This window comes from Panulirus ornatus, chromosome 56 (assembly GCF_036320965.1).
Source record: "Panulirus ornatus isolate Po-2019 chromosome 56, ASM3632096v1, whole genome shotgun sequence".
In the NCBI taxonomy this organism is placed as follows: domain Eukaryota; kingdom Metazoa; phylum Arthropoda; class Malacostraca; order Decapoda; family Palinuridae; genus Panulirus; species Panulirus ornatus.
This window is the reverse complement of record NC_092279.1, coordinates 31631190-31655096: the sequence shown is the minus strand read 5'-3', so window position 1 is coordinate 31655096 and position 23907 is coordinate 31631190. Positions and strand designations below refer to the sequence as shown.

General features: G+C 47.7%; 1 protein-coding gene across 2 annotated transcripts in view; it reads right to left on the bottom strand.

The window, feature by feature from the left end:
- Nucleotides 1-23907, bottom strand: part of LOC139766053 (glucose dehydrogenase [FAD, quinone]) — a 178576-nt gene that overhangs the window by 59712 nt on the left and 94957 nt on the right. The window lies entirely within an intron of this gene.

The following is a 23907-nucleotide window of genomic DNA, read 5'->3' as shown; positions in this document are numbered from 1 at the left end:
TTCCACTATGAAAAAAATTTATAAAAACCGATATAATGTTCCATAAAATGGTGTCGTGTGTGTTTAACATATTATTATTACAATCCATAAATATACGAAAGGAAAAATGACTTTGGTCTTTATTTTTCTCTGAAAGATAAGTACATGACCAATAATCAATTATGTGATTACGTCAGTTTAATGTTTTTTTGCACTTTGTATATTTTATCTCAAATGACATAAAAACAATGAAAAGTTTTCTCTTTTTAAGTTAACGTGGTTAAATTACAATAAAATACAATAATGAAAAAAGTGCAATTTTTCTTTTTCTTCTTTTCAATATTCAAATTTCATGTTACAATAATGAACCATTGCAAGGTTACACTCATAGAAAATGGAAAAAAAATTGGGTATAATTTTTGTTCAATTACATTCCATGGGAAATTATAACTAGTTCTGGTGTTCTTGGACACTTTCACTGCTTAACATTTAATGACCTGAATTACATCATTACAAGGAAAAGACTAATATATCGCTTTTTGAATTATGTTGTGGTCAAATTATATAAATATGATAAGGGAAAAAATTACATTCTCTATCATGGTATGTCAGAGGAATCAAGGAATTTTGCATCTGGTCAGGAAAATGTAAGATTTTCTTTTTGTGAAAAGCCAGAGATAATTCGGGAAGAATTTGAAATCTGGGATATTTCAGTAGTGACTGTGATGATACCACGTCTAATTACAACTTCACCTACGTATAATATATGACACTGACGGTCAGTGTGGCTTGGATGTGCACAAGATATAGTAAAAACTGATATCAATTTTTCCTTCATGTCAGAGTCTGGTACATGTGTTTAGGTGTCACTGTGAGAATTGTTAATCTATCCATCTCGAGTCTTAAATTTTTGTAACTTTGTTTTGAATGTTAAGATCAGGGGAAACTGACTTGGATCGGGGAAGACTCAAAGAATATCACATCCTCTCTGTGAGAACCATGTTAATTATTAAACTCCATTATCTTAGCTACGTACAATAATTTGACTAAGGAAGTGAACAAACCTTACTGGAAAGCTAGGAGGATATTTTAAGCTTCTCGTAACACAGATGTGACAAATAAGGATAAGTCTAAATGTTTAGTGTTGCCCTATTCTCCCAACTTAGCTAATCTAAAACATGTTCTAAAAAGCAGTGCTTGTAATGTTGCTTTCCGGTACAATAGCACCATCAGCAAGACCTTTATGAATAATAGGCCAATTCATGCAACAATTGGGAGTGTTTACGCCATCAAATGCAAGGCATGTGAATATATTTACGTAGGCCAGACTGATAAGACTTTAACGGAGGGGTGTTGTTAACAACGACATCCAGTACGCAGGGATGACCACAAACATGCGATCGCTAAACAGTGTCATGAAAATGATCATCCCACAGATCTTGAAAAGCACGTTATTTCATACCCCTCTGCTGATTATGCCACACGCAACGTCATTGAATCTGTCTTAATTGCTAAAACTAAGAACTTTAATTTGTCCCCAGGCAATTCTAAAGCCCATTCTAGCATTAACCAATTCATTATGAGACAATTGACAAAACACGAAATCATAAAAAAGTTGTTCATAACACACACACACAGCTACCCAGGTCAACCACCGCAACCCGGCCCTCCTTAATCACTCTCCCTAACAAGGGTTACGACCACACATAGCAGACAGTGCTTGGCCTAAACAGATTGGTGTTTTACGACGAGAACTAAATGTGATGTTGGGATTTAAATTACTTTATCAAGTACTGGCACCTGATGAGGTAAATTGTCTCCACGAAACATGTCGTGCCACATGCATAGAAAAATTACATGTTAAAATTGTATGTACTCTTTCTAAAGTGCGATTTTACCTTCATATATATATATATATATATATATATATATATATATATATATATATATATATATATATATATATATATATATACGTATATATATATATATATACATATATATATATATATATATATATATATATATATATATATATATATATATATATATATATATATATATATATATATATATATATATATATATGTGACCATTATGTGACATTCATTTTTTTTCATTCATTTCAAGCTAGAAGTTTCAGTTTTCTAAATTGTTTCTTACATTTTTCATATGTATATATATGTATGTGTGTGTGTGTATATGTGCGTATGTATGTGTATGTGTGTGTATGTGTATATGTATATATATATGTATATTATCCCTGGGGATAGGGGTGAAAGAATACTTCCCACATATTCCTCGCGTGTCGTAGAAAGCGACTAGAGGGGACGGGAGCGGGGGGCCAGAAATCCTCCCCTCCTTGTATTAACTTTCTAAAATGGGAAACAGAAGAAGGAGTCACGCGGGGAGTGCTCATCCTCCTCGAAGGCTCAGAGTGGGGTGCCTAAATGTGTGTGGATGTAACCAAGATGTGAAAAAAGGAGAGATAGGTAGTATCTTTGAGGAAAGGAACCTGGATGTTTTGGCTCTAAGTGAAACGAAACTCAAGGGTAAAGGGGAAGAGTGGTTTGGGAATGTCTGGGGAGTAAAGTCAGGGGTTAGTGAGAGGACAAGAGCAAGGGAAGGAGTAGCAATACTCCTGAAACAGGAGTTGTGGGAGTATGTGATAGAGTGTAAGAAAGTAAATTCTCGATTGATATGGGTAAAACTGAAAGTTGATGGAGAGAGGTGGGTGATTATTGGTGCATATGCACCTGGGCATGAGAAGAAAGATCAAGAGAGGCAAGTGTTTTGGGAGCAGCTGAATGAGTGTGTTAGTGGTTTTGATGCACGAGACCGGGTTATAGTGATGGGTGATTTGAATGCAAAGGTGAGTAATGTGGCAGTTGAGGGAATAATTGGTATACATGGGGTGTTCAGTGTTGTAAATGGAAATGGTGAAGAGCTTGTAGATTTATGTGCTGAAAAAGGACTGATGATTGGGAATACCTGGTTTAAAAAGCGAGATATACATAAGTATACTTATGTAAGTAGGAGAGATGGCCAGAGAGCGTTATTGGATTACGTGTTAATTGACAGGCGTGCGAAAGAGAGACTTTTGGATGTTAATGTGCTGAGAGGTGCAACTGGAGGGATGTCTGATCGTTATCTTGTGGAGGCTAAGGTGAAGATTTGTATGGGTTTTCAGAAAAGAAGAGTGAATGTTGGGGTGAAGAGGGTGGTGAGAGTAAGTGAGCTTGAGAAGGAGACCTGTGTGAGGAAGTACCAGGAGAGACTGAGTACAGAATGGAAAAAGGTGAGAACAATGGAAGTTAGGGGAGTGGGGGAGGAATGGGATGTATTTAGGGAATCAGTGATGGATTGCGCAAAAGATGCTTGTGGCACGAGAAGTGTGGGAGGTGGGTTGATTAGAAAGGGTAGTGAGTGGTGGGATGAAGAAGTAAGAGTATTAGTGAAAGAGAAGAGAGAGGCATTTGGACGATTTTTGCAGGGAAAAAATGCAATTGAGTGGGAGATGTATAAAAGAAAGAGACAGGAGGTCAAGAGAAAGGTGCAAGAGGTGAAAAAAAGGGCAAATGAGAGTTGGGGTGAGAGAGTATCATTAAATTTTAGGGAGAATAAAAAGATGTTCTGGAAGGAGGTAAATAAAGTGCGTAAGACAAGGGAGCAAATGGGAACTTCAGTGAAGGGCGCAAATGGGGAGGTGATAACAAGTAGTGGTGATGTGAGAATGAGATGGAGTGAGTATTTTGAAGGTTTGTTGAATGTGTTTGATGATAGAGTGGCAGATATAGGGTGTTTTGGTCGAGGTGGTGTGCAAAGTGAGAGGGTTAGGGAAAATGATTTGGTAAACAGAGAAGAGGTAGTGAAAGCTTTGCGGAAGATGAAAGCCGGCAAGGCAGCAGGTTTGGATGGTATTGCAGTGGAATTTATTAAAAAAGGGGGTGACTGTATTGTTGACTGGTTGGTAAGGTTATTTAATGTATGTATGACTCATGGTGAGGTGCCTGAGGATTGGCGGAATGCGTGCATAGTGCCATTGTACAAAGGCAAAGGGGATAAGAGTGAGTGCTCAAATTACAGAGGTATAAGTTTGTTGAGTATTCCTGGTAAATTATATGGGAGGGTATTGATTGAGAGGGTGAAGGCATGTACAGAGCATCAGATTGGGGAAGAGCAGTGTGGTTTCAGAAGTGGTAGAGGATGTGTGGATCAGGTGTTTGCTTTGAAGAATGTATGTGAGAAATACTTAGAAAAGCAAATGGATTTGTATGTAGCATTTATGGATCTGGAGAAGGCATATGATAGAGTTGATAGAGATGCTCTGTGGAAGGTATTAAGAATATATGGTGTGGGAGGAAAGTTGTTAGAAGCAGTGAAAAGTTTTTATCGAGGATGTAAGGCATGTGTACGTGTAGGAAGAGAGGAAAGTGATTGGTTCTCAGTGAATGTAGGTTTGCGGCAGGGGTGTGTGATGTCTCCATGGTTGTTTAATTTGTTTATGGATGGGGTTGTTAGGGAGGTAAATGAAAGAGTTTTGGAAAGAGGGGCAAGTATGAAGTCTGTTGGGGATGAGAGAGCTTGGGAAGTGAGTCAGTTGTTGTTCGCTGATGATACAGCGCTGGTGGCTGATTCATGTGAGAAACTGCAGAAGCTGGTGACTGAGTTTGGAAAAGTGTGTGGAAGAAGAAAGTTAAGAGTAAATGTGAATAAGAGCAAGGTTATTAGGTACAGTAGGGTTGAGGGTCAAGTCAATTGGGAGGTGAGTTTGAATGGAGAAAAACTGGAGGAAGTGAAGTGTTTTAGATATCTGGGAGTGGATCTGGCAGCGGATGGAACCATGGAAGCGGAGGTGGATCATAGGGTGGGGGAGGGGGCGAAAATCCTGGGGGCCTTGAAGAATGTGTGGAAGTCGAGAACATTATCTCGGAAAGCAAAAATGGGTATGTTTGAAGGAATAGTGGTTCCAACAATGTTGTATGGTTGCGAGGCGTGGGCTATGGACAGAGTTGTGCGCAGGAGGATGGATGTGCTGGAAATGAGATGTTTGAGGACAATGTGTGGTGTGAGGTGGTTTGATCGAGTGAGCAACGTAAGGGTAAGAGAGATGTGTGGAAATAAAAAGAGCGTGGTTGAGAGAGCAGAAGAGGGTGTTTTGAAGTGGTTTGGGCATATGGAGAGGATGAGTGAGGAAAGATTGACCAAGAGGATATATGTGTCGGAGGTGGAGGGAACAAGGAGAAGAGGGAGACCAAATTGGAGGTGGAAAGATGGAGTGAAAAAGATTTTGTGTGATCGGGGCCTGAACATGCAGGAGGGTGAAAGGAGGGCAAGGAATAGAGTGAATTGGAGCGATGTGGTATACCGGGGTTGACGTGCTGTCAGTGGATTGAATCAAGGCATGTGAAGCGTCTGGGGTAAACCATGGAAAGCTGTGTAGGTATGTATATTTGCGTGTGTGGGCGTATGTATATACATGTGTATGGGGGGGGGGGCCATTTCTTTCGTCTGTTTCCTTGCGCTACCTCGCAAACGCGGGAGACAGCGACAAAGTATAATAAAAAAATATAAATGTAATATATATATATATATATATATATATATATATATATATATATATATATATATATATATATATATATATATATTTATATATATACATATGTTGAGTGTTCCTGGGAAATTATATGGGATGGTATTGATTGAGAGGGTGAAGGCATGTACAGAGCATCAGATTGGGGAAAAGCAGTGTGGCTTCAGAAGTGGTAGAGGATGTGTGGATCAGGTGTTTGCTTTGAAGAATGTTTGTGAGAAATACTTAGAAAAGCAAATGGATTTGTATGTAGCATTTATGGATCTGGAGAAGGCATATGATAGAGTTGATAGAAATGCTCTGTGGAAGGTATTAAGAATATATGGTGTGGGAGGCAAGTTGTTAGAAGCAGTGAAAAGTTTTTATCGAGGATGTAAGGCATGTGTACGTGCAGGAAGAGAGGAAAGTGATTGGTTCTCAGTGAATGTAGGATTGCGGCAGGGGTGTGTGATGTCTCCATGGTTGTTTAATTTGTATATGGATGGGGTTGTTAGGGAGGTGAATGCAAGAGTTTTGGAAAGGGGGGTAAGTATGCAGTCTGTTATGGATGAGAGAGCTTGGGAAGTGAGTCAGTTGTTGTTCACTGATGATACAGCGCTGGTGGCTGATTCATGTGAGAAACTGCAGAAGCTGGTGACTGAGTTTGGTAAAGTGTGTGAAAGAAGAAAGTTGAGAGTAAATGTGAATAAGACAGTACGGTTGAGGGTCAAGTCAATTGGGAGGTAAGTTTGAATGGAGAAAAACTGGAGGAAGTGAAGTGTTTTAGATATCTGGGAGTGGATTTGGCAGCGGATGGAGCCATGGAAGCGGAAGTGAGTCATAGGGTGGGGGAGGGGGCAAAAATTCTGGGAGCGTTGGGAATGTGTGGAAGTCGAGAACATTATCTCGGAGAGCAAAAATGGGTATGTTTGAAGGAATAGTGGTTCCAACAATGTTGTATGGTTGTGAGGCGTGGGCTATGGATAGAGTTGTGCGGAGGAGGATGGATGTGCTGGAAATGAGATGTTTGAGGACAATATGTGGTGTGAGGCGGTTTGATCGAGTAAGTAATAATAGGGTAAGAGAGATGTGCGGTAATAAAAAGGGTGTGGTTGAGAGCGCAGAAGAGGGTGTTTTGAAATGGTTTGGTCACATGGAGAGAATGAGTGAGGAGAGATTGACAAAGAGGAGAAGAGGGAGACCAAATTGGAGGTGGAAGGATGGAGTGAAAAAGATTTTGAGTGATCGGGGCCTGAACATGCAGGAGGGTGAGAGGCGTGCAAGGAATAGAGTGAATTGGAACGATGTGGTATACCGGGGTGGACGTGCTGTCAATGGATTGAACAGGGTATGTGAAGCGTCTTGGGTAAACCATGGAAAGTTCTGTGGGGCCTGGATGGTGGAAAGGGAGCTGTGGTTTCGGTGCATTATTACATGACAGCTAGAGACTGAGTGTGAACGAATGTGGCCTTTATTGTCTTTTCCTAGCGCTACCTCGCACACATGCAGGGGGAGGGGGTTGTTATTTCATGTGTGGCGGGGTGGCCATGGGAATGAATAAGGGCAGACAGTATGAATTATGTACATGTGTATATATGTATATGTCTGTGTGTGTATATGTATGTATACGTTGAGATGTATAGGTATGTATATGTGCGTGTGTGGACGTGTATGTATATACATGTGTATGTGGGTGGGTTGGGCCATTTCTTTCGTCTGTTTCCTTGCGCAACCTCGCTAACGCGGGAGACAGCGACAAAGCAAAATAAATAAATAGACATAACATTGACCCCAGTGTACTATATCGTTCCAATTCATTCTATTCCGAGTACATCTTTCATCCTCCTACATGTTTAGGCCCCGATTGCCCCGTAGCTAAGACTTCACTGTTAAACAAGCGTTACCGGATGGTCGTGTTCGGGTTGGTGCGTTCGGGTCAATCATCATGTCTGACATAGAATTCTTATGATGTGGACAAGAAAGGGAACTGTTTGGAAATTTTGCCCACGACAAAGCTATCCAATTTATATAGTTCTTCACTAATATTAATGTAAAAATTCTTTGTGTATGTGATAATAGAAGATTCAATAACTGAATTGACATTACTCCAGTCAATACAATGGTCGTAATTTTTAACATGATCAAACAAAGCATTTGATTCTTGTCCCGTTCTTATACTATATTTATGTTGCTTAAGTCTAACATAAAGATCCTTACCAGTCTGCCTAGCATAAAACATATTACAATTTTTACAAGGTATTCTGCATACGTAGCCCGCAAAGTTTTTGGTGCTTTTTCAATATGATATTCTTTATAGTATTGTTATTGCTGAAGGCTACATTGACATTGAAGGATTTAAGCAATCTTTAAAGTAATGTACAATTATCATTAAAAGGGAAAACTAAAAGATTCTTGGTGTCAATGGGAGGTTTGGGCCAACTCTATAAAATTATTTCTTTGCTAACTTAAGGGATTTATCAATGAAAGACCTAGGGTACTTTAACTTAGATCCAATAGAATATATCTTCTCAAACTCATCATCAATAAACTCTGGACTGCAAATACGTAATGCCCTAAGGAACATAGATTGAAATGATGATAATTTAACTCTGTCATGTTGAGATGAGTAATAATGGATATATGAGCATACATTGGTGGGTTTTCTGTATATGCTAAACTTGATTTTTTCTCTACCCTATGGATCATGCAATCTAAAAATGGTAAGATAACATTATTTTCCACTTCCACAGTAAAACTAGTAGAAGTTACTACAAATTGTCAAGTAAAGGGAGAAATATCTGTAAATTTTCGTTCGTTTGACGAGCACAAAGAACATCATTTATATACCTAAACCAAATTACCTTAGAGGGTAAGATATCCCTTAGTAATTTTGTTTCAAGGAATTCCATTTAAAGATCACTTAATACTGGTGAAAGAAGGTTACCCATCGCCAAAGCAAATTTCTGAGCATGATGTTCTTCGGAGAGCAGAAGAGGGTCTTTTGAAATGGTTTGGTCACATGGAGAGAATGAGTGAGGAAAGATTGACCAAGAGGATATATGTGTCAGAGGTGGAGGGAACGAGGAGAAGTAGGAGACCAAATTGGAGGTGGAAAGATGGAGTGAAGAAGAGTGAATTGGAACGATGTGGTATACCGGGGTCGACGTGCTGTCAATGGATTGAACCAAGGCATGTGAAGCGTCTGGGGTAAACCATGGAAAGTTTTGTGGGACCTGGATGTGGAAAGGGAGAAGTGGTTTCGGTGCATTATACATGACAGCTAGAGACTGAGTGTGAACGCATGTGGCCTTTGTTGTCTTTTCCTAGTGCTACCTCGCGCACATGAGGTGGGAGGGGGTTGTCATTTCATGTGTGGCGGGGTGGCAATGGGAATGAATAAGGGCAGACAGTATGAATTATGTACATGTGTATATATGTGTATGTCTATGTGTGTATACATATGTATACGTTGAGATGTATAGGTATGTATATGTCCGTGTGTTGACGTGTATGTATATACATGTGTATGTAGGTGGATTGGGCCATTCGTCTGTTTCCTTGCGCTACCTCGCTAACGCGGGAGACGGCGACAAAGTATAATAGATAAAATAAATAACGAACGAACTGCATATGAACGCGCACCTTCATAGAACATACAAACCTCCAACAGCCAGGATCGAACCCGGGACCCCTGTACATAGTATTCGAATAGTCATTTCCTTATTAGGGGCGATCATAGCCTAGCATAGCGCTTCCGTCTGTTACACAGGGGTCCCGGGTTCGATCCTGACTGTTGGAGGTTTATATGATATATATCGGAAAATGGCAAATATATATATATATATATATATATATATATATATATATATATATATATATATATATATATATATATATATATATCGGAAAATGGGGAATATATATATATATATATATATATATATATATATATATATATATATATATATATATATATATATATATATATATATATATATATTATCCCTGGGGATAGGGGAGAAAGAATACTTCCCACGTATTCCCTGCGTGTCGTAGAAGACGACTAAAAGGGGAGGGAGCGAGGGGCTGGAAATCCTCTCCTCTCATTATCTTTTTAATTTTCCTAAAGAAGGAACAGAGAAGGGGGCCAGGTGAGGATATTCCCTCAAAGACCCAGTCCTTTGTTCTTAACGCTACCTCGCTAACACGGGAAATGGCGAATAGATTGAAAGAAAAAGAAAGAAAAAAAGAAGAAAAAAAAAAAAAAAAAAAATATATATATATATATATATATATATATATATATATATATATATATATATATATATATATATATATACCCTACCGAGAGCCAGGTACCTATTTGATCGACGAACCACTAAGGTGGATGAACAGCTGGGTTGACTGTAAACCGACTGTCACAACCAGTATTCTGACTCATACAGTCGACCCTGAGCTGCCCTTGGGTGCGTCACGGTCACTACACCATAATGATAATGAACACACCCAGTTGTAACTGTGCCAACAACACCATTACCACACATTACAACATTATGTACCTGGCTGTTGTAAAGTCAACATGTTCAGTGATGATTCTTAGCAAACATGACGAGATATGTGCAAACACTTCATCCATAACACTGTTCTGCCTCAGACACCTGCAAGGTGTCAGTAAATTCCTTCATTCTTAGAAGTTAATTTTGTTGTATATCTTGAGATACAGGTAAATGTAATTATTCATTGTGTTTGCCAAACCATTTTCCTTCTTGTGTTCACCTATAATGTATTCTCGTCACTGAGGCCAAACCGTCAGTCCCGGGACCTTCTGTGTACTCTATATCCTCTTCTGCGCCACCGCCCGCAGGAAGGGTAGGTGTGCACACTAAATTAGTGGCTCCTGCGGCGAAAAATCAAAAAATCAACATCAGGTTCAGTTTCTTCTTCACCCCAGGACACAACAAGAGAACCTCCTTCATGACCACAACGTCGCTGGAGAGAATGATAAACTGTTGTACGTCGCTTGAGTGAATGATAAGCTATTGTACGTCGCTTGAGTGAATGATAAGCTATTGTACGTCGCTGGAGTGAATGATAAGCTATTGTACGTCGCTTGAGTGAATGATAAGCTATTGTACGTCGCTGGAGTGAATGATAAGCTATTGTACGTCGCTGGAGTGAATGACAAACTATCGTATATCGCCGAAGTGAATTATAAACTGTCGTACGTCGCTAGAGTAAATAATAGACAGTCGTACGTCACTGGAGTGAATGATAAACTATGTTACATCGTTGGAGTGAATGATGAACTGTCGTATGTCACTGGAGCGAATGACAAACTATCGTACGTCGCTGGAGCGAATGACAAACTATCGTACGTCGCTGGAGTGTATGAAAAACTATCGTACGTCGCTGGAGTGTATGAAAAACTATCGTACGTCGCTGGAGTGAATGATAAACTGTCGTACGTCACTGGAGCGAATGACAAACTATCGTACGTCGCTGGAGCGAATGACAAACTATCGTACGTCGCTGGAGTGTATGAAAAACTATCGTACGTCGCTGGAGTGTATGAAAAACTATCGTACGTCGCTGGAGTGAATTATAAACTGTCGCACGTCGCTGGAGTGTATGAAAAACTATCGTACGTCGCTGGAGTGAATGGTAAACTGTCGTACGTCGCTGGAGTGAATGATAAACTGTCGTACGTCACTGGAGCGAATGACAAACTGTCGTACGTCGCTGGAGTAAATGATAAACTATCGTACGTCGCTGGAGTGAATGATAAACTGTCGTACGTCGCTGGAGTGAATGATAAACTGTCGTACGTCACTGGAGCGAATGACAAACTGTCGTACGTCGCTGGAGTGAATGATAAACTATCGTACGTCGCTGGAGTGAATGATAAACTATCGTACGTCGCTGGAGTGAATGATAAACTATCGTACGTCGCTGGAGTGAATGATAAACTATCGTACGTCGCTGGAGTGAATGATGAACTATCGTACGTCGCTGGAGTGAATGATAAACTATCGTACGTCGCTGGAGTGAATGGCTGTCGACCCGACCGCGGCCACGTCCTACACTAGACGCGTCAAATAATGGAAGATAACATGCGACACATCCTCAGGTGGAGGGCGAAGGTTCAGTCAGACTTCGAAACGCTGTGGAACATCTGATGAAGCAACTTAGAGCATGTTTACGTCTCTCCAGGTAATTCTAGAGTCACCTGTATTCCTTGCCCTATCTTATCTGTCCATCTAGACTTCTGTACAGGACCCTAGTGTGAGTGATGGTTCACAGCGAGGCTCGAGGAGACAAGTCAACCTGCGGGTCGGACGAACCACGACGCCAGGGAGTCGATGCCTCATTACGTGAACCATCACGTTCATGACCGGTCACCTTGCGCCGGGGAGGGGGGGTGTTCCTGAGGGCGTGTAGCCCCAGAGGGTCATGGGGTCAGTCCAGCCCGTAGCGTGGATGCCTCCAGAGGTCAACCATTGACGTCAGGTGGTGTGGGCACCGACACGTCGGGACTCTGGTGTCCAGTACGTATGTACGCGAGGCCAGACCCTCCCCTCGGCTGGGTCTGCCAGTTTCCAGTTATCTTATCTTCCTTCTGATGACCTTAGCCCAGCCTTCCAGGAGAGACATAGCTCTTAGCTTTTACCTGTGGCCCAGGCTGACGTGTAACTGTGGCTCAGGCTAACGTGTAGTTGTGGCCCAGGCTTAAGTGTAGCTGTGGCTCAGGCTAACGTGTAGCTGTGGCTCAGGCTGACGTGTAGCTGTGACTCAGGCTAACGTGTAGCTGTGACTCAGGCTAACGTGTAGCTGTGGCTCAGGCTAACGTGTAGCTGTGGCTCAGGCTGACGTGTAGCTGTGGCTCAGGCTGACGTGTAGCTGTGGCTCAGGCTGACGTGTAGCTGTGGCTCAGGCTAACGTGTAGCTGTGGCTCAGGCTAACGTGTAACTGTGGCTCAGGCTGACGTGTAGCTGTGGCTCAGGCTGACGTGTAGCTGTGACTCAGGCTAAAGTGTAACTGTGGCTCAGGCTGACGTGTAGCTGTGGCTCAGGCTAACGTGTAGCTGAGGCTCAGGCTGACGTGTAGCTGTGGCTCAGGCTGACGTGTAGCTGTGACTCAGGCTAACGTGTAGCTGTGGCTCAGGCTGACGTGTAGCTGTGGCTCAGGCTAACGTGTAGCTGAGGCTCAGGCTTAAGTGTAGCTGTGGCTGTGGCTGTGGCTCAGGCTAACGTGTAGCTGTGGCTCAGGCTGACGTGTAGCTGTGGCTCAGGCTAACGTGTAACTGTGGCTCAGGCTAACGTGTATCTGTGGCTCAGGCTAAAGTGTAGCTGTGGCTCAGGCTAACGTGTAGCTGTGGCTCAGGCTAACGTGTAGCTGAGGCTCAGGCTTAAGTGTAACTGTGGCTCAGGCTAACGTGTAACTGTGGCTCAGGCTTAAGTGTAGCTGTGGCTCAAGCTAACGTGTAGCTGTGGCTCAGGCTAAAGTTTAGCTGTGGCTCAGGCTGACGTGTAGCTGTGGCTCAGGCTAACGTGTAACTGTGGCCCAGGCAACGATGAACACATGTTGACACATGATCCCCCTCCACCACACACACACACACACACACACACACACACACACACACACACACACACACACACACACACACACACACACACACACACACACACACACACACACACACACACACACACACACACACACACACACACACACACACACGCACACACACTCACACACACACACACACACACACACACACACACACACACACACACATACGCACACACACACACACACACACACACACACACACACACACACCCACACACACACACACACACCAGCACCAGGCCAGGTGAAGGTGACAAGTGGGCTCACTCACTGCTAACTGCTGGGGCCCACTGGTAATTCTGATCTACGTGTGGTCTGCCCATCAGTGCTGGTCTGGTCATGTGGTCTGCCCATCAGTGCTGGTCCAGTCCTGTTGTCTCCCCATCAGTGCTGGTCCAGTCCTGTGGTCTCCCCATCTGTGCTGGTCCAGTCCTGTGGTCTGCCCATCAGTGCTGGTCCAGTCCTGTGGTCTGGCCATCAGTGCTGGTCCAGTCCTGTGGTCTGCCCATCAGTGCTGGTCTGGTCATGTGGTCTGCCCATCAGTGCTGGTCTGGTCATGTGGTCTGCCCATCAGGGCTGGTCTGGTCATGTGGTCTGCCCATCAGTGCTGGTCTGGTCATGTGGTCTGCCCATCAGTGCTGGTCTGGTCATGTGGTCTGCCCATCAGTGCTGGTCTGGTCATGTGGTCTGCCCATCAGTGCTGGTCTGGTCATGTGGTCTGCCCATCAGTGCTGGTCTGGTCATGTGGTCTGCCCATCAGTGCTGGTCTGGTCATGTGGTCTGCCTATCAGTGCTGGTCTGGTCATGTGGTCTGCCCATCAGTGCTGGTCTGGTCATGTGGTCTGCCTATCAGTGCTGGTCTGGTCATGTGGTCTGCCCATCAGTGCTGGTTTGGTCATGTGGTCTGCCCATCAGTGCTGGTCTGGTCATGTGGTCTGCCTAACAGTTCTGGTCCAGTCCTGTGGTCTCCTCATCAGTGTTGGTCCAGTCCTCTGGTCTCCCCATCAGTGCTGGTTCAGTCCTGTCTTTTCCCCATCTGTGCTGGTCCAGTAATGTAGTCTCCCCAACAGTGCTGGTCCAGTCCTCTGATCTCCCCATCAGTGTTGGTCCAGTCCTGTGGTCTCCTCATCAGTGCTGGTCCAGTCCTGTGGTCTGCTTGACAGTTCTGGTCCAGTCTTTGGTCTCCTCATCAGTGCTGGTCCAGTTCTGTGGTCTCCCATCAGTGTTGGTCCAGTCCTGTGGGCTCCCCATCAGTGTTGGTCCAGTCCTGTGGTCTCCCATCAGTGTTGGTCCAGTCTTGTGGTCTCCCCATCAGTGCTGGTCCAGTCCTGTGGTCTCCCATCAGTGTTGGTCCAGTCCTGTGGTCTCCCATCAGTGTTGGTCCAGTCCTGTGGGCTCCCCATCAGTGTTGGTCCAGTCCTGTGGTCTCCCATCAGTGTTGGTCCAGTCCTGTGGTCTCCCCATCAGTGCTGGTCCAGTCCTGTGATCTCCCATCAGTGTTGGTCCAGTCCTGTGGTCTCCCATCAGTGTTGGTCCAGTCCTGTGATCTCCCATCAGTCTTGGTCCAATCCTGTGGTCTGCCCATCAGTGCTGGTCCAGTCCTGTGGTCTCCCATCAGTGTTTGTCCAGTCCTGTAGTCTGCCCATCAGTGTTGGTCCAGTCCTGTGGTCTCCACATCTGTGCTGGTCTAGTAATGTAGTTTCCCCATCAGTGCTGGTCTGGTCCTGTGCTCTCCCCACCAGTGCTGGTCCAGTCCTGTGGTCTCCCATCAGTGTTGGTCCAGTCCTGTGGTCTCCCATCAGTGTTGGTCCAGTCCTGTAGTCTCCCCATCAGTGCTGGTCCAGTCCTGTGGTCTCCCCATCTGTGCTGGTCCAGTCCTGTTGTCTCCCCATCTGTGCTGGTCCAGTCCTGTGGTCTCCCCACCTGTGCTGGTCCAGTCCTGTGGTCTCCCCATCTGTGCTGGTCCAGTCCTGTGGTCTCCCCATCAGAGCTGGTCGGTCCAGCGGCTTGGGAGCAATGTTACGAGGGGCATTTCTGTGCGGGTCCAGTTCTCCTGACGTATGGGACCAGAGAGAAAGCTGAGCTGAGCACCATCAAGTGTGGACGCGCCTGTGGGTCTGACTCCAACCTTTTCCTGCACTGTCCACCTGGACCTCTGCTGTGGACGCGCCTCTGGGTCCGACACTAGTGTCTCCCTGCATAGTTCACCTGAAGGTCTTCCCTGACGTCATCTCCCAGCCTACCATCACTCGTCACTAGATTCTCCACTTGTTCTTTGATACTTTACCCTTCACGTTCCCCCTTCCTCACCTCACTTCACTCGCTACCTCCTGCACGAGGCCCCTTCCCTCCTACCTCTTCCTCCACACCCAATTACCAACTCAACCTTTCCACACTTCTGTCCCCCTGTGTTACCCCCGCCTACAACATCCCTTGTACCTCTTAGTTCTTGACTCGGTCCCCTACCACTTCATCTACCCACCCTACCATACCCCAGTTGCTGGGTCTGCCAACCAGTGAACAACCTTCCCTGCCACTACGCCACACCAACACCTCCCAGGAGGGGGAGAGAGAGAGAGAGAGAGAGAGAGAGAGAGAGAGAGTTGCCAACACCGGTACCTTCCCCCATATATGGGATCTAGTCCCAGCCTGTGGGACGGTTAGCTTCACTCTTATCTTTACCTAATCTTCAACAGATGTAAACATCCCTCACTCTCTGCAAACACTGGACGTGAGCCCGAGGGTTGGAAGGGGTTGGAGGTAGGTCTAATCGACGTTGTTGCTGACCAGAACAAGATGATGCGTCAGATACAAGTGTTCTTGGTCACCGAACATGACAACACAGAACATCACATCAACGTCACATGAAACTTTTTTTTTTTGCAGTTGACAACAGGAAGAGAAAGCGTCATACAAACGTCTCCTCCTAGATGACAGACGCATTACAGTTTAGAAACCCGGCAAGTTCATTTTCTTCCCGTCGCCCGGGTCTGTAGGAGGCAAACGTCATATAACGTCCATACGTCTTCCCGTCGCCCAGGTCTGTAGGAGGCAAACGTCATATAACGTCCATACGTCTTCCCGTCGTATGACCGAGGACAAATGGAAGCCACAGGACGCGGGACACGCTCCGACCACTGCCACAAGAATCACTGATAAGTCTATCTATCAACACGAGCGGTGCGTCAGGGGACGTGTTCTCATGACTGGACCAACATCAGGCGAGAGAGAGAGAGAGAGAGAGAGAGAGAGAGAGAGAGAGAGAGAGAGAGAGAGAGAGAGAGAGAGAGAGAGCGATGATCAAATGTCTATCTGACGCCCCTGGCGACGTCTTTTTTATCTACGTCTGTCACTACTGCAACAATCTCAGGCGATACAACGTCGACCACACGTCTGTTTGACGTCGTAGTAGACGTCATTTCCCTACGTGCGTCGCCAGTGTGTTAACCCCAGATGAAAGTTCGTCAACTGAACGCTTGTCTGGCGGGCCTGCGTTGATACGTCATCAGGCTGTTATCTACCGCTGCGCTGTACTGGTCTTCCCTCAGGGTCGATCTAACTGAACCAGACTCGAACCAGTACGCAAGTCATCAACCCTGTTCGTCCAGTGTCTAAACACAAGTGTCGCATTTAGTAGAAGTGTCTTGGCTACAAGGAGTAGTGTGCTCTGGTCTGGAGAAATAGTGTCATCTTCAAGAACATTACGAGCTCTGACGATTCATTTCCTGTATTACTGCTTCACCCATCTCATTCGCTCTCTCGACCAGATGTTTCAGTTTTTGCTTCGCTTGTGTTTCATTTGGTGCCTCAGACACTTATTTCATTTCCTGAACTCATTAAATGTACTTTAACCTCTTGAGAACGTGGGTAGGGCCCCGAGCACGACGGTGCGACCCTCGAACACGACGGTACGATCCCGGACACGACGGTACGATCCCCGAACACGACGGTATGACCCTCGAACACGACGGTACGACCCTCAAACACGACGGTATGATCCCCGAACACGACGATGCGACCCTCGAACACGACGGTGCGACCCTCGAACACGACGGTATGATCCCCGAACACGACGATGCGACCCTCGAACACGACGGTATGATCCCCGAACACGACGATGCGACCCTCGAACACGACGGTACGACCCTCGAACACGACGGTACGATCCCCGAACACGACGGTATGACCCTCGAACACGACGGTACGATCCCCGAACACGACGGTATGACCCTCGAACACGACGGTACGATCCCCGAACACGACGATGCGACCCTCGAACACGACGGTATGACCCTCGAACACGACGGCATGATTCCCGAACACGACGATGCGACCCTCGAACACGACGGTACGATCCTTCGCTATGATGACCCCGTTAAAGACGAAGTCATAATGCCCAAGGGTTACCACGCTGAGCTCAAAGAACTAATGAGTTTGTTTCGAAACAGAACCACAGCTGCGCCAGCCGAACCTCACACCACAGATGTCATCGTAACAGAACCACAGCTGCGCCAGCCGAACCTCACACCACAGATGCCATCGTAACAGAACCACAGCTGCGCCAGCCGAACCTCACACCACAGATGCCATCGTAACAGAACCACAGCTGCGCCAGCCGAACCTCACACCACAGATGCCATCGTAACAGAACCACAGCTGCGCCAGCCGAACCTCACACCACAGATGCCATCGTAACAGAACCACAGCTGCGCCAGCCGAACCTCACACCACTGATGCCATCGTAACAGAACCACAGCTGCGCCAGCCGAACCTCACACCACTGATGCCATCGTAACAGAACCACAGCTGCGCCAGCCGAACCTCACACCACTGATGCCATGAACCAGAGGATCGCCCTCAGTCTGTCAGTCCAGCCCGGGAGGAGAGACTGCCTGTCCTAGCAACAACCAGGAGGACCTGCTGAGGCTGACGACCGTGTACCACACCTGCTGAGGCTGACCACACCTGCTGAGGCTGACGACCGTGTACCACACCTGCTGAGGCTGACGACCGTGTACCACACCTGCTGAGGCTGACGACCGTGTACCACACCTGCTGAGGCTGACGACCGTGTACTACACCTGCTGAGGCTGACCACACCTGCTGAGGCTGACGACCGTGTACTACACCTGCTGAGGCTGACGACCGTGTACTACACCTGCTGAGGCTGACCACACCTGCTGAGGCTGACGACCGTGTACCACACCTGCTGAGGCTGACGACCGTGTACCACACCTGCTGAGGCTGACGACCGTGTACCACACCTGCTAAGGCTGACGACCGTGTACCACACCTGCTGAGGCTGACGACCGTGTACCGCACCTGCTGAGGCTGACGACCGTGTACTACACCTGCTGAGGGTAACGACCGTGTACCACACCTGCTAAGGCTGACGACCGTGTACCACACCTGCTGAGGCTGACCACACCTGCTGAGGCTGACGACCGTGTACCACACTTGCTGAGGCTGACGACCGTGTACCACACCTGCTGAGGCTAACCACCGTGTACCACACCTGCTGAGGCTGACGACCGTGTACTACACCTGCTGAGGCTGACGACCGTGTACCACACCTGCTGAGGCTGACGACCGTGTACCACACCTGCTGAGGCTGACGACCGTGTACTACACCTGCTGAGGCTGACGACCGTGTACCACACCTGCTGAGGCTGACGACCGTGTACCACACCTGCTGAGGCTGACGACCGTGTACCACACCTGCTGAGGGTAACGACCGTGTACCACACCTGCTGAGGCTGACGACCGTGTACCACACCTGCTGAGGCTGACGACCGTGTACCACACCTGCTGAGGCTGACGACCGTGTACCACACCTGCTGAGGCTGACCACACCTGCTGAGGCTGACGACCGTGTACCACACCTGCTGAGGCTGACGACCGTGTACCACACCTGCTGAGGCTGACGACCGTGTACCACACCTGCTGAGGGTAACGACCGTGTACCACACCTGCTGAGGCTGACGACCGTGTACCACACCTGCTGAGGCTGACGACCGTGTACCACACCTGCTGAGGCTGACCACACCTGCTGAGGCTAACGACCGTGTACCACACCTGCTGAGGCTGACGACCATGTACCGCACCTGCTGAGGCTGACGACCGTGTACCACACCTGCTGAGGCTGACGACCGTGTACCACACCTGCTGAGGGTAACGACAGTGTACCACACCTGCTGAGGCTGACGACCGTGTACCACACCTGCTGAGGTTAACGACCGTTTACCACACCTGCTGAGGCTGACGACCGTGTACCACAACTGCTGAGGCTGACGACCGTGTACTACACCTGCTGAGGCTGAAGACCATGTACCGCACCTGCTGAGGCTGACGACCGTGTAAAACACCTGCTGAGGCTGACGACCGTGTACCACACCTGCTGAGGTTAACGACCGTTTACCACACCTGCTGAGGCTGACGACCGTGTACCACAACTGCTGAGGCTGACGACCGTGTACTACACCTGCTGAGGCTGAAGACCATGTACCGCACCTGCTGAGGCTGACGACCGTGTAAAACACCTGCTGAGGCTGACGACCGTGTACCACACCTGCTGAGGCTGACGACCGTGTACCGCACCTGCTGAGGCTGACGACCGTGTACCACACCTGCTGAGGCTGACGACCATGTACCGCACCTGCTGAGGCTGACGACCGTGTACCACACCTGCTGAGGCTGACGACCGTGTACCACACCTGCTGAGGGTAACGACAGTGTACCACACCTGCTGAGGCTGACGACCGTGTACCACACCTGCTGAGGCTAACGACCGTTTACCACACCTGCTGAGGCTAACGACCGTTTACCACACCTGCCGAGGCTAACCACCGTGTACCACACCTGCTGAGGGTACCGACCGTGTACCACACCTGCTGAGGCTAACGACCGTGTACCACACCTGCTGAGGGTACCGACCGTGTACCACACCTGCTGAGGCTAACGACCGTGTACCGCACCTGCTGAGGCTAACCACCGTGTACCACACCTGCTGAGGCTAACCACCGTGTACCACACCTGCTGAGGCTAACGACCGTGTACCACACCTGCCGAGGCTAACCACCGCGTACCACACCTGCTGAGGCTAACCACCGTGTACCACACCTGCTGAGGCTAACCACCGTGTACCACACCTGCTGAGGCTAACTACCGTGTACCACACCTGCTGAGGCTAACCACCGTGTACCACACCTGCTGAGGCTAACCACCGCGTACCACACCTGCTGAGGCTAACTACCGTGTGCCGCACCTGCTGAGGCTAACGACCGTGTACCACACCTGCCGAGGCTAACCACCGCGTACCACACCTGCTGAGGCTAACCACCGTGTACCACACCTGCTGAGGCTAACTACCGTGTACCACACCTGCTGAGGCTAACCACCGTGTACCACACCTGCTGAGGCTAACCACCGCGTACCACACCTGCTGAGGCTAACTACCGTGTGCCGCACCTGCTGAGGCTAACGACCGTGTACCACACCTGCCGAGGCTAACCACCGCGTACCACACCTGCTGAGGCTAACGACCGTGTACCACACCTGCCGAGGCTAACCACCGCGTACCACACCTGCTGAGGCTAACCACCGTGTACCACACCTGCTGAGGCTAACCACCGTGTACCACACCTGCTGAGGCTAACCACCGTGTACCACACCTGCTGAGGCTAACCACCGTGTACCACACCTGCTGAGGCTAACCACCGCGTACCACACCTGCTGAGGCTAACCACAGCGTACCACACCTGCTGAGGCTAACGACCGTGTACCACACCTGCCGAGGCTAACCACCGCGTACCACACCTGCTGAGGCTAACCACCGTGTACCACACCTGCTGAGGCTAACCACCGTGTACCACACCTGCTGAGGCTAACCACCGTGTACCACACCTGCTGAGGCTAACCACCGTGTACCACACCTGCTGAGGCTAACGACCGTGTACCACACCTGCCGAGGCTAACCACCGTGTACCACACCTGCTGAGGCTAACGACCGTGTACCGCACCTGCTGAGGCTAACCACCGTGTACCACACCTGCTGAGGCTGACCACCGTGTACCACACCTGCTGAGGCTAACCACCGTGTACCAGAGCAATCAATGATCAACAAGGAGGCGGAAGTAAGGGTTCGTGGCAGCATCTTGTGGTAATTAAGTTCCGTCTGTCGTGAAGTGCAAACACTGGGTAATGTGACCCGGATAACCCAGGTCTGTCTCCTAACCCTTACCCTGCCACGCTACTGATGACCCACATGAGGAACCTCGTCCACAAACACGAGGTGATCTGTCCACAGACGAGGGAACGACCCCATGTTATCAGTGGCCAGGAGGAGGCACCTGTCGGGTAGGTGAGGCAGGAGACGCCACAGATGAGGTGCGTGATGATGACACCAGCTCACGTAGGGTGGCAGGGTCGTCTGCTGTCGCTCTCCAGGGGAGTGAGGGTGGCAGGGTCGTCTGCTGTCGCTCTCCAGAGGAGTGAGTGTGGCAGGGTCGTCTGCTGTCGCTCTCCAGGGGAGTGAGGGTGGCAGGGTCGTCTGCTGTCGCTCTCCAGGGGAGTGAGGGTGGCAGGGTCGTCTGCTGTCGCTCTCCAGGGGAGTGAGGGTGGCAGGGTCGTCTGCTGTCGCTCACCAGAGGAGTGAGGGTGGCAGGGTCGTCTGCTGTCGCTCTCCAGGGGAGTGAGGGTGGCAGGGTCGTCTGCTGTCGCTCTCAAGGGGAGTGAGCGTGGCAGGGTCGTCTGCTGTCGCTCTCCAGGGGAGTGAGGGTGGCAGGGTCGTCTGCTGTCGCTCTCCAGGGGAGTGAGGGTGGCAGGGTCGTCTGCTGTCGCTCTCCAGGGGAGTGAGGGTGGCAGGGTCGTCTGCTGTCGCTCTCCAGGGGAGTGAAGTGAATTACGACAGAGCCATATGTTGGGAAGTGCGGGTGGTTAAGGGAGGAAGGGAGACACCTGGGTCCAGACGGAAATGCTGCCTTCCTTTTTCAAGACGGGAGAGTTTGCCACGAGATAAGTGTGGCGCGTGGCGCTCACCGCAGAGAAAACTGCAGAGTTACGAACAATGAGTCGTGTGAGTTACGTGTTGTGGGATTGTATACGTGTGTGTGTGTGTGTGTGTGTGTGTGTGTGTGTGTGTGTGTGTGTGTGTGTGTGTGTGTGTGAACACCAACAGCGCACGGGTCAGTGTGTGAGATAGATAGATAGATAGATAGATAGATAGAGATGGAGAGAGAGAGAGAGAGAGAGAGAGAGAGAGAGAGAGAGAGAGAGAGAGAGAGAGAGAGAGAGAGAGCCTACCAATGATGTGATTCTCACCTCAGACATAGTTAGCACGTACGTTCCATGTTTCATCCTGCTGTTGTGTTCTGCCACACACACACACATGATACGCTCGCCTCTCGTGTTCATTCTTACACTGAAGGTTCAGTTCAGCGTCAGTCATCGTGAGTTTCTTATTTCGTTGAACAAAACATTACAAATTCTTTCCATCTTTTTTGCCAGGTTTTCCAATATATCTATTTTCACATCCTTCTGATACATTCTAAAGAATCCTTCTGAACTACTTTTTAGCCAGAGAATGACGTCATCAGGGATATATATATATATATATATATATATATATATATATATATATATATATATATATATATATATATATATATATATATATATATCTTTCTTTCTTTCTTTCATACTATTCGCCATTTCCCGCATTAGCGAGGTAGCGTTGAGAACAGAGGACTGGGCCATTGAGGGAATATCCTCACCTGGGCCCCTTCTCTGTTCCCTCTTTTGGAAAATTAAAAAAAAAAAGTGAGAGGGGAGGATTTCCAGCCCCCCGCTCCCTCCCCTTTTAGTCGCCTTCTACGACACGCAGGGAATACGTGGGAAGTATTCTTTTGGGGATGAGAGAGCTTGGGAAGTGAGTCAGTTGTTGTTCGCTGATGATACAGCGCTGGTGGCTGATTCATGTGAGAAACTGCAGAAGCTGGTGACTGAGTTTGGTAAAGTGTGTGAAAGAAGAAAGTTAAGAGTAAATGTGAATAAGAGCAAGATTATTAGGTACAGTAGGGTTGAGGGTCAAGTCAGTTGGGAGGTAAGTTTGAATGGAGAAAAACTGGAGGAAGTAAAGTGTTTTAGATATCTGGGAGTGGATCTGGCAGCGGATGGAAGCATGGAAGCGGAAGTGGATCATAGGGTGGGGGAGGGGGCGAAAATTCTGGGAGCCTTGAAGAATGTGTGGAAGTCGAGAACATTATCTCGGAAAGCAAAAATGGGTATGTTTGAAGGAATAGTGGTTCCAACAATGTTGTATGGTTGCGAGGCGTGGGCTATGGATAGAGTTGTGCGCAGGAGGATGGATGTGCTGGAAATGAGATGTTTGAGGACAATGTGTGGTGTGAGGTGGTTTGATCGAGTAAGTAACGTAAGGGTAAGAGAGATGTGTGGAAATAAAAAGAGCGTGGTTGAGAGAGCAGAAGAGGGTGTTTTGAAATGGTTTGGGCACATGGAGAGAATGAGTGAGGAAAGATTGACCAAGAGGATATATGTGTCGGAGGTGGAGGGAACGAGGAGAAGTGGGAGACCAAATTGGAGGTGGAAAGATGGAGTGAAAAAGATTTTGTGTGATCGGGGCCTGAACATGCAGGAGGGTGAAAGGAGGGCAAGGAATAGAGTGAATTGGATCGATGTGGTATACCGGGGTTGACGTGCTGTCA